General features: G+C 25.7%; 1 protein-coding gene and 1 long non-coding RNA gene across 3 annotated transcripts in view; one reads left to right on the top strand and one right to left on the bottom strand.

Annotated features, from left to right (window-relative positions):
• Nucleotides 1-7,087, bottom strand: part of LOC114131261 (facilitated trehalose transporter Tret1-like) — a 64,328-nt gene extending 57,241 nt beyond the window's left edge. The window contains exon 1 of one of the 2 annotated variants that reach the window (XM_027996441.2): nt 7,022-7,087. The gene's annotated coding sequence lies outside the window, so the exon portion shown is untranslated. Of the gene's footprint in view, nt 1-41; nt 61-7,021 lie in introns of those variants that run through there. The other variant, XM_027996442.2, reaches the window with a different exon arrangement.
• A 5,656-nt stretch (nt 7,088-12,743) lies between these two features.
• On the top strand, nt 12,744-14,897 carry LOC126551461 (uncharacterized). The gene is made up of 4 exons (XR_007605359.1): nt 12,744-12,895; nt 13,654-13,796; nt 14,436-14,568; nt 14,744-14,897. It is a non-coding gene; the product is annotated as an uncharacterized LOC126551461 (long non-coding RNA).
• The last annotated feature ends 1,770 nt before the right edge of the window (nt 14,898-16,667 follow it).

The raw sequence follows: 16,667 nt of genomic DNA, 5'->3' as shown, positions 1-16,667 counted from the left end.
ATTAAAAAACCCCAATCCCGCACTCAAAAGTTACCACTTACCTAGCTTATGTGAAATTGAAGTCCGAGAACCACCACAGAATTGATTTTATTTCTTCTTCTTCCTAATTCCTTCAATAATTTATTATGAAGTTGGTGGTGGTAACGGTTTTTCCATTTTGATAAGCATAATATATTAATGACTTACGGACAGTGGTGTGTCAAAATATCGTTTTGAAAAAAAAAATCTACGACTAAATGTTTTAGTTGAAGTTGATTTAATAATTTATCGTATAAACAATAAACATATATAATATATATATATTATTTTTTTATACTTGAAGAATCTCTACCTCAATCGTGATATAAGTAAAGAAAGCGTATCAATGTATTAATATTTATACGCGATATCGGTCGTAGTTATATGACGGGGGCGCATGAAAATCCTACAAGAACGTCACTGAATCAACTACAGTCGTGATCGGATAATAATAAAGATAATCAGAAAAAGTACAACGATTCAGAATACGACAATGATTAAATTATTATTATTGTTTTAACTTATGTGAGTAGTAAATAACGAGTATAATGCTTGAAAAAGCACGCGTGGTTTCTTTTTCGACTTGTCGACCCGTGTGTGAGTATTAAACGCGCGAACGATATGTCATGCAAACGTATATTAACACTGTACCTATAGCTAAGTCTCACATTTATTTTTGGAATGCCATAGCTAAACTTAGCCGAGGATTTTTGGCCCGTGACTTGTTTCAAAAACGCAATTATTCCCGCCTCTACGACGCAGTTGGTATATTTTTTATTTAACCCGCCGGTCCCACCGTGATATTATTATTATTATTATACAAGACGATTCATTTAAATGTAATAAACATTCATTTTTTAGAGAAGTATTAACGTTTTTGAAATTTTTAATTTATTATAAAATATGTTTGTAATGCTTGTATAACATTTTTTAAATACCCAGTGTACATAATATATAATAATATAGTCCTTAAGAATACTTAAAAATTTCAAAAATTATAATGTTAATATATTTATATTAATTAAGGAAGAAATGGTGATGAATATGCTTGGTAAATTTATATATGACATTTTCAAATTGTGTATCCGTATCACTAGCGAGATAAATAAAATAATTGTTATTATATTTTATTTTAGCATCGAACTGACATCTTAGGTGTGTGGGCTTCAGTATGGTATTAAAGTATATTATGTAGTAATGCATATGAAATAATATCATATAGATACAGGTATATACATAATATTATGTATACGATTATTATAATATTGTATAATGAGTTTAGGTTGTATTTTTATATTACTTCCTTCAACCAATCTCAAATGGACAATGATATTGAACTATCAATTTTATGGGCAAAGCAAGTTTGGATCTGTTAGAAAAAAATTATATCCAACAATTTTAAAATGTTTGTGTTTTTATTTAAATACATAATTAATAATTATATACCTATGTCCTTTATAGAATATAGATACATTCTCATTTTATTACAATTTTAATATAAGCTATAATATTTAATTGTTCATTAATTACTTTTTAATACGGGTAGGTAAATAATTGCCACTTGCCCGATCAGTGATATTCTATGAAATAATTAATTTATATTATATTATATTAGGTGGTAACCTACCTAGCTACTTATTATGCACTTAATAGTTAATAATATTTATGTCATCTGACTATTTTACCTGAGATTTAGATTTAGATTTATAAAACTTACGTGATAGAAGCCATGAACATTGAATATTACACGCATTATAATACGATCCAAAGGTCCTTGAGTTTGGTGACTGAAGAGGGTAGGCGATAATAAGAGCATTTACTTGTCTATTTAATAATTGACAATATTGTACATTAAGTATCTTTATTATTTTAGTCAAAAATCAAAATACACGACAGACGACCGCGACGTAAATATGAACTAGGCTTCTAAGTTCTAACAGTTCAAACCATAAATATACAAAACTAGTTGTATATACCTATGATTCAAACAATCAATATTGTGTTATTACTTATGTATACACACTACGCACCGACTAGACGCAATTACTACAATAAATTCTAAATTCTAAATTTTGAAGCTCGAGCGACAACTTCTGACTTCATCACTGTTTTAAGCGCACATAACTCCACAAGTAAAAATATTTTAAGAAATGTAAAAAAAGAGTATTCATAAATTAACAACGTTCCGAAAATAGTTCGATGAAATATCGTCGTGAATCGGACAGCGTCGATATGGATGAAAAAAAGAAAATAGCAACAAGCGTAGTCAATCGCCATAAAAGAAAGAAATCATGACTAACAGTAATTATCACGATTACCAACCCTCGTCACTATACCGTATGGTGGTATAATGATGTGGTCGGTCGCGGCTAAACTTACCATGGTTTTAGACAAGTAGAAGACCATGGTCTAGTATAACTACTATAGACTTATAAATTCTCGGAACCACGCGTTCGGGACATTTTCAACAAAATATTAATTGATGAAATCCAGTGAGATTCTATAAATCTGAGCGGGAATTACCAGTGACCGCGATATAGAGCTTGTAAAAGTCGAAATGACCATTATAGAGTAGTTAGTACGGGTTACCATTAGAAGAGCATATTCAATAACGGAAAACGTTTTACAATATGAACGCAAACGTTTGAAACGTTTGTAAGGTTGAAATTTGTAAGCGTTTGGTACGGTAGGTATATAAATTAATCACGGTATAAGTCATAAATAATATTATATACTACGTAATAAGTCCGTGATAGAAACAGAATAACTTGTGATAACGACCAAGTTAGAAATAACCAGGTATGAACATGCTCATTACCATGATGGTATTAATTATTTGAACTAAATACACCAAACTCTAAAACATGACGTCAACATTCGTCGTTTAGTAAACAGACGGTTCGAATTTCTCTGATATCAAACGTCGTAAACGTTTTCCGCTCTGGTACACTATAAATGTACCACGGAAACCAAATCAATCACAGCAAAGATTTTTATGAGCGTATACCACGGTTATAAATATACTGGTTACACAACTGATGTATAAAATAATAATAATGCGTTAAATAAGTGTTAGACAAAAATAATCTAAAACATGATCATAATTATTTTAAATCAAGACTAATCCAGATGAAAATTATATTACTGAGAACACACACAGTTAAAAAAGAAAAACGTTTATAACCGGCTTTTTATTCATATTTACGCTAAAAAGAGGTATGTATATTTTCTGTATTTTTTAAAGAATATTTTTAATAAATTTCTTTTTTTATAATCAATTAATAAATTCGTCTCGTGAGCCATGTCGTAAATGAGTACTGAATAGTGATAACTGTTTGGATTGTAAATTGTTTGAACTTTTTTCCACTGGGAGTGTCATGTTTAATTTATTCTACTCGCCTTTTTATGAAAAATTAGGAAGGGCCAATTTTTTGATTCTAATTGTGTAACCAGTATATCTACCACCGTAATGTATACTCTTGAATATATTATACGTGTATAGTGGAAATCTGCTTTAATATTGTTTATAGTATTAAAATGACTTAACACTTTACGGTCAATGATATTTTTTCTAGTTACCTTAACCTTAATTTTGCCAATTTATGATCATCTATATAGACGGCTCAATTTTTCTTTTATCCCCTGGATATTCTTTTTATATACCTGAGCTGCAAATTTTTTTTTTATTAATAATTTGCCCCTTCATCTTACTCCTATACTGTAGAGTGTTATGTTATTTATGAAGCCCTATTTGTTTATTTTAAACTTAGCTTTAAATAATAATTTAATAACCTCCAACTCTATGTTTTATTTACATTCCCTAGAATCGTGTCCCTTATTAATTTTAAACCATAATCCCCTTATTTTTCATACAAAATCATGCATAAATTATCTCAATCAGTCAAATCGTGTAATTCACGAACTTTGGTTCAATTATACTGACTTTGCTACCAATTCAAAATTATTGCTCTCAATATTCCTAATAAAAAATCTGATTCAACAACTTAGATTTACTCTATATTATTGTCTGTATCAACTGACTCCTCGTGGGTCTTTCGGTTCTACCCGATCACGCCTATTGACTTGGTTAAAATGATTCTCCTCTTTGCACACTACATTTAACTGAATGCCCCGCGAAGTCTCTCATTTACTCTTAATCTGTCCCTCTTTACATACCAAGCGTATAATTTGCTTAATTACTTGAAACATTTCTTAACACCCTTCGCAATCTCTTTTCTATGCTTAACTCTATACAGCTTTTATTAAAAACATAATTAATTTCGTATTTAACTGGTATTTAACTGGTTTCGTTATTTAATATTTTATTTGTGTTTTTGTTTTCTTTCTATATTGTTTTAATTTTGTATTACTAAAATAATTGTCGAGATATCATTAATAACAATAAAAAAAATTACTTTAATGTATCCACATTAAAACTATCACTAAAGATAACATGTTATGTATAAAATATCAATTTTCAGTATTTATTTAATACTATCTTCAATAAAAAAAAAAAAGTGTATAAGGAAATAATATTTTTTAAGTCGTATAAGATGAGCACGATTAGAAGACCTATAATTGGTAATGAGTGAAATAAAATTTAAAAAAATATTAACATAAATAGGATTGAGAGTTGAGATATAATTTTAAAAATAAAGACCCTATTATACTTATTTCTTTAAGTTTTACCCGCCAATATTTAGTATTGACCAACACAATAACCGTGTGGACAAGTCTTTATAACTGTTGTCCGAATCTATAGCATGATACAAGTTTACCTACGTCACGTAATACAATAATATCGCATATTCGCATATTCACATAATGTATATTGTATATAATATAATGTATAAAGGTACTTACGCAAAACATGCTCAGGCCTTTAATGACACATTTTATGACATATTCGTAAATATTTTTAACGTCCGATTGTTATGGGTAAATGCGTGCTGTACCTTTAATATTAATGCTATAGACTTATATGCGTAAAACATAACATTTTCGCCATAAAGATTTCACTAAAGATAGTTGTAGATTGCCAGCAAGGCAGCAAAACATTAATGACTCAAAGATTCTTCATTTCTACCACCCTATTATAATAAATAATATAATAAATATTAGAGTTCAATATGAGGACATAATAGGCAGCGTAATTTAGTATCGAATCGTTTATTACACGAGGTGAAATTTTAGGTACTTTTTAGAAATTCAGTAGGTATATAGCTTAAGATAAGTCATAGTAAATTTCATCGGATCGACCTTTCTAGGTCTTTATCAAGAAAAAATCAAATGCAACTGTAGAAATTATGTAAAAGTATACGTTATTACTGTAAAACTAATATTATTTAGCTATATATAGTAGCTACAATCCACTCGCGATATAATAAGTTCAATATAACAAACATTTCGATATAACGAATAAAATTATCGTTCCCTTGAAAATCTTGTAATATACAACGAAAAATTAAATGTATTTTTGTCCCCAGCTCAATATACTCGTATAACGAAATTTTTTTGATCTAAGTTCTCTTGCGATGTAACGAATTCTTACCATTTTGGGACTCGATACATATTTTAAATTTTTATTAATATGAGATACACGTCTGCTGGTCTAAGTGTACAATGACTACGAAAAAAACAAATTAAAAATAAATAGGTGGCTATTACGGAATTTTTTTCGGCGATTATCATGCGATAAGATATAACTAGTTCATGTCGATAAAAAGTAAAATCAAGTCTCTGCGCCGTCTTAAGTTATTTGCAGAGACATGACATCGACAACTGTGTGTTTTGTAACATTTTCAAATTTGGACAACGTTATTGACCGAGTAAGCACAAGCAGCTAAACACACATACATACACAAAATATGTATATTGTATACGTAATAAAAAATAAATACTTATTAATAAATAATGACTCATTACTCATGTGAGTAGGTATTAATTTTTACTATATTACTAACTATACCTAACTATGTATGTATATATATTCTGATGTATATGTATACTTAGCTATGTAGATATTTATTATTAAATTAAAATTAATATGTCTTTGTAGTGTGTAGATTTAAATTTTTAAATTTCTATAAAATCTCATTAAAACGAATTTTGCTACTTGATGCAATTGGTATACTGAACTCTTTCCTCGGTTTCTTTAAATTCATTATATCACGAGTTTATTGTATATTATATAGCTATACTATACTTTGACTTTAATTCAAATTATACAATTATTGATAAATAATGTATAATAATATAATACTCGTATATATTATATAATATTAATATTATGTTTTACTGTAGTAGACCGTTGTATTAAATGTATTTTTTGTGGGTGACTGTAATATCTAAATTTAAATTGTTGTACATTATATATGATGGAATTATCGACTTGGTTTAATTAACACTTATGACGTTAGTTTTCCGGTAAGACCTACCTTTATTTTTTTCTCCCGTATCACGATCGACGACTAAAATTTATTTTGACAATCGTTTATTTCCGCGTTTGGTTATGGTAAACAACAATTGAGACACTGCAGACAAGAGGCATGTCAAACATTATGACTATTTCACGATAATGTTATACAATTTATATATACATACATAACTTCGAGTATCTTTTATTCAAAATAATGCATAAAATACTATAGTATACTACCATAGGAAACACATTTTTATTAGTTTAACAATAGTATTATTACCGTTAAACATATTATGTATACAATATTATAATATTATTAATAATAATATTATATTGTGTAAGCTGGCTGAATAATTTTGTCCTACTATTTATTGGTATAATCCGAGACTTATGAACACATTTTAATAAATATTAATCATTAATGTAGGAAACCACTGTAAATACACTATTTTATCATCGATATAAGAACGTTGAGTTCCATGAAACATGTGTTGTTGTAATGTAACATATAATATATATACGAGTATTATGTTGCTCATTGGAAAGAGATGAGATAATATATTTAAAATTATGGTAACTTACATATTTATTGTATCTGCATCGACAATGGCAGAGGCGTCGTGAAAAATTTTCAGCCCGTGGGAGCAGACTGTTTTATTGACTGAAAATAAAAATCATTAATACAGCAAAATAATATATTTATAGTATATAGGTATATTTAAAATGTGTGCGTATGTGTGTTTGTGTACAATATTTATTGTGTTTTCATGCAAGTATAATATTGTAAAATGTCAAATGTTTTTATATTAATAGTAAGCTGTTCAACGTAAGTGTTATATAATATCGATTGTTAACACATAAAGAATAATATTAATGACCACGAATTTATATAATAGTGATATTACTATAACACTTGGAATTGAAGTAAAATATTTCAAACTAATACAATTAATACTAAAAATTTTGGAACATTATTTGTAAAACACTGAATTAACGATAATTCTATTTAATTATTTTAGTGAAGGATGTCATATTCAAAACTGTAACATTATATTTTTAACGTCTTTGAAAGTCACAATCAGAATACATACATCGAAACACAATTTTATAACTTAACGACTTGCTACTTTACTATTATATACAATTCTTGGTACCTAGCTTATCCTAACCTAACTTACCATACTTGGCTAGTTGTAACAGCTTCAGTTTATTATATCGTGAGTGCGGTTGTAGTACAATGAATTCGATAGCTAAACTAATAAATGATAAATGTTATACGATCGATCATTATATCAATCATTATCAGTACAAACTTTTTGCATACTAGTTTGCGCAATCGCTTTTCGAATAATATACTTATATACGATAAGCTTTTTTTATACTTCTTCTAACTATATTATGTTAAATGTAATTAATGCATATGGTTTAAGTCTTATAATTGTTATTGGAAGAAAAAAGTATAGTTTTTAATTATCTACCATTATTAAACTTATTGCTTATGGTAATTACTAATTAATACGTAAAAGAAAAATTGAGATCCAACTGATCCAGTGATCCGTCATCTAAAAGTTTCATTTATATATCTGTACAAGATATATATAACTGTACCTATACTGATTATTTGAAAAAAATAATTTTATTAAATCAATTACACAATTTAAAAACAATTTTTATAAAATGTTACGTACTCTGTACTCGTAATTTATGTTTCCTTATATGTGCATAGAATATTAGTCATTATCAATTATAGATTGTATATTATACTACAGGATGATAATTTTATATCACCGCAGACAAACACTCATTATTTTAAAAAGTGTCAAATTTTGATTTTTAGTTGACCACCTTCACAGATACCTATAATCTACATACTCATATGTTTAATTTTATATTTTTTCGTAATCTAAAACAAATGACTTTTCTAAGACTGTTGACAAATGAAGAATATTACAAATAATGAACACAAAACGAATATTTCTTTCTTAATAATCATTTCAAGTTTATAGATAAGCTGAGTGATACACCACACATTTCACGAGGTACCCCTTACCACTTAACTCTTCTTATCTAAACTTAAAATTCTCATTTATTAAAAGCTTTATCATTGAATACCTACATAAATTTATAAAATATAACTTTTTTTTAATTTTCTATTCAGATCTAAAAAAACATATAGCGCGTTTAAAATCAAAATTTGTTAGTGATTTCATCAAAAACTATATCAGTTGGAAAAAAAATTATGACAATACAAAAAATGAAATGTTGCCAATTTTAGATTTTTCAAAAAAAATTATGATATTTTTGAAATATTCAGTGTTTTCTGATAAAATAATCCCTCTGTATATTCAATCATATAAGAGATATTTAAAAAGTACCTTACGTAAGATCGTTCTTTTTTATTGAATTAAAATATATTTATAGGTAAGTATAACTATAATATGTATTATTATTTAACAAATATCTCATAGTTGTTATTAACAATATAATATATTTGTTTTTATTTCATATTTAAAGAACATACTATATTCAATATAAACTGAGAACAAAACTCATGAATCCTGTCAAATTAAATCAATATCAATAATAATTATTTGTTCTCCTTTATTTTAATTAATATTTCATTTAACATATTTAATACGTTATTGACTAATTAAAATTATTGTAATTGATATTATTTTAATATTATATTTTTATTTCAAGTGAATTATATAGATATCCTCCACAAGTACAAACTAATTTGCGTTATATGCTCTTAAAGTAAATATTTATGAAAATACTACTGTTATATTGACATTTTTTATTAGAATTGCACAATAATATTATTCATCGTTATTATTAAATCTTATATGCTAGTTAAACATACATTTTATTTTAGACATAGGATTATTTCAACAAGAAAATATTTTACTACAGAACATGAACTATTGAGTACACCTAAACATATTTTCGTTGTAATATATTGCATCACTTGTACTAAATCAGATCAAATATTTTAAAACTATTATTTTTAAAATTAGTCATATTATTTAAAAATTAGTAAGCTATATAAATCCTAACTGTAGGTAATTCACTAATACCTATGTAAACAATAAATTAATAAAATTACACTATAATGGAACGAAATATTATTTAGTACTTCTGTCAAGTTCGTAATGTTGTTTTTTACAAAAACTTTCAATTACATAAAATAAATATTTATTATTTATAGAGAATTCTATATTGTTATTTATTTTCTTTGATTATACATTTTAAATTATATTACTTTTATGAACATAATAAAAATATTAATTAAATTATTATTTTTATATTTTCTTATAGTAACTTGACTTAACCTTAGCAGAATTTTGAAATCGGTTAATAATTGTATTTATAAAAAATGTGTAGTAATAAAAGTAATAATCAAATAGTACAATTTCCAAATTTTATAATACTAAATCAAATTATTTGTTACACCATTTATATGTTATATCAATGAATTCATAGATTATCAAGTAGATTTAAATTAACACTAAAAGTATATGTGATTACACTGTTGACTTGTAAAACAGTTAAGTATGATCTAATATTATAAAACTTATAATATTATATACTTCAGGAATTTAGGATACAACAATCAGAATCAATTAATAGTTTTAAACCTATACAATCGATCATTTGAATAAGAATAGATTTCATAACGAACAACATATGCTTATGTTTTCAGGGTCAACATTATTGTTGAATAGTATCGTTTCATTATAAACTTAATTTAGTGAACTACAATATTATGTTATTATTATTATTTGATCATAAGCCAAAAAATATTTTTGACCATCGTATTAAATTAATGTAAAATAACATGACAAAAATATTATTTACATTTATTATATATTAAATTCGTGGATTAAATTCGATGGAAACTATTGGGTGATTTTTCTTCTTTAATTTTATTTTCCAAAATTTACGGAGAATTTTGTTCCTAAAAATACGTATAATATTATCATAATATGCCTAAGTATTATTTATGGTTTGACGAAGATTAATAGGATACCTTCATCTGTTTTCTTCGTCTTCCAACATACCAAATTTATGATTCAGTATAACTAATTTTGTGTCATTATTTTTAACATTTCATCTATTATACAACTTAAAGTTAAGAACATAATTTTTGTTTTCACTTTTGTTTACTATGATATTTTAATTTTCGATTAAGTAATGAATATCATACTTATTAAAATTTATAAATGGTTATAATTAATTAAAATATTGTAAAAAATCGACAGACTATTACAGATAATGTTTTTACATTTAATTTAGGTTAAGACGGTTAGATTAATATTAATACTAAAATATTAAAGATATTATACATAAAATTGGTTCTACTGAACGCAAATTTCCCATGTTGTACGATTGTAAAATGGCGACAACATTGACGGGTGTGGCGTCATCTAAGTACTAATAAATATATATTTATAGTTTTTTGAAACAAAAACAAATAAATTTGACTTTATAAACTATAATATAGGTATTTCATGTTAAGTCTGAATACAATTACAACTTATAAGTTGTTGTTTATTGCTGACCACCGATGAAATGAAGTCTGCGAATTTTCTGTTCAACCCACTAGAAAATTTTGCAGTCATAAATTATCACCTTTATTTTATGTAATATGGTAAGACGTGAATAATATTATATTATAACAACTGGTTAATATAATATTTTTATTCTTTAACTTTTTCTCATATCCTATTTGTAAATAAATTACAATATTTAGAAAGTGTACAGATAATAATATATAGTAAACTTATAAATAAAATAATAATTTATTTAAATTTGATGAAAAATACTCTAGGATATATGCTCATATTTTCCTTTTTGGTAAAGCTATAGCTAGTTTATGTTTTATTATAATAATAATGCTGAATACAAAATATGTTGTAAATAAATGTTATTAAACTTTAAAACTCAATAAAAATACCTTTAAGGTTGCTTAAATTAACTTGAAGTTATTGATATAATATACATAATAGCCTTCTATTTTTAATTAACACACATTTATGTATTCACATTTTTTAATACTTCCTTAAAAATATATCATAGGTACAAAAATATTTATAAAATCAGAATCCTATTTGTAAAAAATACTATGAGGTACCTACACCAGTATCTTTGAATATTTTCAATTTATAAGTCTATCTTTTTTAAGTAGAAAAAGTGATAAATTCATACTTTACTGATCAGAAATTATAAACAACGTTTATAAATTAACTAGATTGTAACTTGTAAGAATAAATTTAATGAATTATGTTTGCACCCGTTTTTTTCAGTTGTATGCTTGCATAATATTGTCGGCAGGTCAAACCGTCAAACACATTTTTATCAAAAAAAAACTTTAATTTCACGTGATATGATCATCAAAAATGCTACGTCGTCAAAATTGTCATATTCTTATAATCGTTCAACAAATAATATATACTAGAGTATATAAATGAGGGAAACGTAATCAACAATTGTGGATTTTTTAAAAACATTTATTATTGTACCTAATATAATTTATTAGGTACTATAATAAATAAACAATCAATTAAATAAATAAAAATTCGCATTTAAATAAATAAACAATAGCAATAATAGCAGACAAAGCCATAAACATTTTCAATTGAATCACAATATTGCAAAAACTGAAGTCATGAAACATTGGACTGTGTGGATGTATAATATATATATATATCTTATCAATAAGTGATACATGTAATCTACTTCGTTTTTCAATAACAATAATATGCGCATGTATTTTTCTAAACTAAGTTAATGATTTAAATTTCATAAAATATAAATAAAAAACCGGCCAAGTGCGAGTCGGAATCGAGCACGAAGGGTTCCGTACCATTTCTGTAATTTTGTGGTAGATTTGGGAAAACTTTGTCAATTAACTCATTGGTCTTTGCTGTTATTTTAGTTATTTTACAGAAATTTATTGGCAATGTGATGCATGTGTGTGTGTTGGTTTATCGATCGCCATAGAACCAAATTACAAATTAATAACAAGTTCAGGGATAATAATTTCTTTCGAGTATTATTAGTGTAACTAATAGCAACCAAAATAACCAAAATTCTAATCATAAATCTCAAAATGTCTGTTTGAGCACCTCCCGGGGTTGGGCCTATCACTTTTTAAAGTATTTATTGTTATAGCAGCAACAGAAATACATCATCTGTGACAATTTCAACTGTTTAACTTTCACGGTTAATGAGATATAGCCTGGTGACAGACGCCGGACAGTGGAGCCAAAGTAATAGGGTCCCGTTTTACGGTACAGAACCCTAAAAACATCGGAATAGAGTATATAGAAAAAATTTTACTCGGGAAAAAATACAAATCGGGAATTTTAATTTGAGCATCCTACTCTCTTGTTCACCAAACTTTTTTGTACACCAATGATCAAAACGGTCTCGACGAAAAATTAACAACACGGCGTAATTATAAACATAATATTATAATTACAATAACCGACAAGTTTGTAACAAATATAAAATGAATAATAAATAACAATACTTTTAGTCACTCATATTATTAAGAATCTTAAGAGCAATGTTTCATAATTACAAAAATAAAAGAACTGACATAATACTATCCGGACTGCGTAATCATAAAAATAAAAAGTATATAATAATCGAAAATTACAAATATACACTTCGAAAAATTATTTAAAATTTTCGTGACATTCTAATTTCATATCTCTTACACATTTTCAAACATTATTAATGCATATATTATATTGATGATATTATGGTGACATTTAAAATACATTTTTTGGTTCACTATAGTGTTAAAATAATTAAAATGGTCCAAATTGTTTTAGATTTTAAAAATTGTAAATAGTCACTCTAAAAATATGTTTAAATAATTTATTACTCTGTATAATATAGTCTATTCTATCTAGTATAAATATAATTTTCTTTATATAATAAATAAAAATGTCTTACAAATTAAGGATACATAATATTATGTTCAGTATGAAGTTTGTCTTGTTTCAAAATCTGTTGTTGTCCAAAGAAAAAATAATGATAATAAAATATATAACCGAGAATTCGAGAAACAATAAACCAATAACAATGATTAAACTTGCCTAGACTGATACATATAATATATTATTACAATTTACAAGACACATTAGTAGTAGGATGACAATCCAAAAAATACTATTTTCGAAATTGACAAAATTAAATTATAGATGGATTTTTATAAAGAAAAATGCGGACTACAACCTACAATCATATTTTGTCTAAATGTTCTATTTCCTAAAATCAATCAATTTAAAATACATGTATCGCAAATTCACAACACATTATTTCCAATGGAAAAAGTAAAATAAAAGTAACTATTTCACATAATAATTATTAAATAAGGTTCGTTAAAAAAAAATAGAACATAACGAACTATTTCCTAAGTAGAACTTTTTTGATAAATGTGAGAAAACTTAAGAGGAATTTTGTATTAGTTTTCAGGAAATTTTATAAATTTCTTACTCAAAATAAATTGCAAATTTTTGCGATTTTAATAAATTTTATCAAAATTCTAACTGCAGAAGCTCATAAAAAGTTATTTTGAATTTAACATTTTTTTTGTTTAATTACTTAAATAATTTTTAATTTAATGGTTCAATCATCCTTAATTCATCAATACTGTAAAAGACGGAATTCGATATACCTACATAATCTTATATCTGTAGTTATGTAGTCAAATGTAGTCATGTATGATTTTTTTAACATAATTTTGATCTTTTTATCAATTATTAGTAATATTTTTAAATAATTATTCAATATATTGTTTTTGAAAAAACCATCATCTATACAATGTATACTTATTATTAGGTAGTGAACAATTGACAGTCAACCTATCAATTACCATGTAAAGTGTTTCTATATCATCTATAGCCTATACCTACTTATTATTTTATGACGTATCCTTATTACTTATTAGCAATATTATGACGATGTTTGCCCATATACTTAGATTAAGAACATAAACTCGCAAATCCGAAAACTTCGTTCGCTGTTATACACGGTATACTTGCAACCATTCAATCAACATGGAAACTAATTGAAAGACATCATAAAGAACAAAGTCTCACTTATGTCTTGGCATGGTATGTATATATCTTCATTTTGAAATATAATTAATGTAATACTAACGAATCGAAACAATTTTCGAGACATTGTACCTACGACCAGCCGTCATAATAATAACATATTATAGTACACAATAGTCGTGTAAAATCACAGAAAATATACAAAATAATTAAACTGCAACGAATGTTTCAGAACAATGGAACATGATATAATATTATGACAATGTACTCTGTCTTACGGAACAAATTATATAAATAAATTCATATATATATATATATAGGTGCTTTCAAAGCATTAATGAAGTATCCGAAAAAACTTCATGGTTGTTGGTCGTTATCGTAAAAAATTGTTGGTGAAATTTTTTTTCTTAAAAATAACCTTAACTACAAGTATGTTATTACACAAATAATTAATATCATGTTAAAAATAAATTATTACTTATCAAATATTTTCAAAATACACTTTTATTTTTATATTGTTTTATAATTGTACTAAATTGCTGAACATATGTTTAACATTTTTTTTAGATTCTAAGTGAGCGAGGATCATTTTATAACGTTTTGTTTAGGTATTTTTTTTTTGTGTGTGTATTTAGTTTTTGTTATCCTGTTTTGGAGATAAGCATAAAATTAGTTCTAATCTTCAACATTGAATACGGTGTCTATTAGCAAATTAAACCTAGTTGGTATTTTGAGGAAATAAAAAACTTCCAATACTTTTAAAAAAATGAGAACTAAAAAAACAGTTGAAAATATTTAAACGAAACTGGATACTCTACGCGATTAAAAATAACGATTTTTTATCAAAGAATATTTGTTTTTTACTGTAATTACAAACAATATATTAATCTAAAAGCTTAAAACATTTCGCCATTAATTAAATTAAATGTTTGTATACAAACCTAATATTGAATATTAATTTGAAAAAAAGTAAACGAGTGGGGGTAGTCAATATGTTAAATTTAATTTGAATTTTTTTTATCTAAAAAGTATAAAATGTTTATAATATATAACACCAAATGAGTATAAAAAGAAAATTATGTCTAAAAATGTTTATATAGATATAAAAACAACTTTTATGGGATTTTGAGTTAAATTCCCAAGAATTTGGACTCAGCGAATAATTTTCTATTGTTCTTTATAGAAAAAAAACTACTAAAAAATATTAAAATTTGTCATATCGAATTAGAAAACAAGATTTACTAAATTTTTCTGCATTTTTTAAATTAAATATTCGATAATTATATTATTTTAACTAAGTATACACGGTTATCATTTTAAGCGATGTATATCGTATATGTTACAAATAAATTAAGTTAAAAAAAAATATATTAAAATATTCATTGTGAATACTGAATAGAACACGACCATCACTACTAATTATATTTAATAACACGACAACAAGTGAGTATAGCATTTTTGGTACATAATACTATACTGAAGTACCTACTACTGTACCGACTCTGGTGCAAGTATATAATTAATGTTCAACTGTAGTTTACAACAATAAATTAGATCAAAAATATAATAATATTTGAATGAAATTTATGTAAATCATAATGTTTTATTGCAATAGAGTGCACACAGTCGATACGCGTACCCATTTAGTCACGTAAAATATTAAAATACTCTTCACGCATATAATATATTAATATAGTTATCATCATGATATACCGACAATATTATGATAGTACACCGCGTTTAAAATGTGGTAGCCGCAATCGATATAACTTCATGTTTTTGCGACGAATAATGATTTTCTTACTGATGCACGTTCGTAATTGATCGATGTAGGAGGAAATACGTGATATTATTGGTAATTATTTTATTTACAAATAAATATCCTCAACATTATTTATATGCCTATGCGGAAATACGGCTACACGTGTATTTGCGAATATATTATAACCATATAAAAATAGAATCAATACGATGATAATTATCATAATAATTAATAACATTTATGGGTATAAATATTTGGTTCAAATAATGAATATGTATTATATTTTAATAATAATATTGTCATTGGTCCACCATAACACGTCTTTGTCTCAGAATATTAACCAGTACGATATTTTGCCTACAACAGGAGCCGTGATACGATGTTAAAAGCCAGG

The sequence above is a fragment of the Aphis gossypii genome, chromosome 3 (genome assembly GCF_020184175.1).
Source record: "Aphis gossypii isolate Hap1 chromosome 3, ASM2018417v2, whole genome shotgun sequence".
In the NCBI taxonomy this organism is placed as follows: domain Eukaryota; kingdom Metazoa; phylum Arthropoda; class Insecta; order Hemiptera; family Aphididae; genus Aphis; species Aphis gossypii.
The sequence above is the reverse complement of the archived record's forward strand: the minus strand, read 5'-3'. Positions and strand labels throughout refer to the sequence as shown.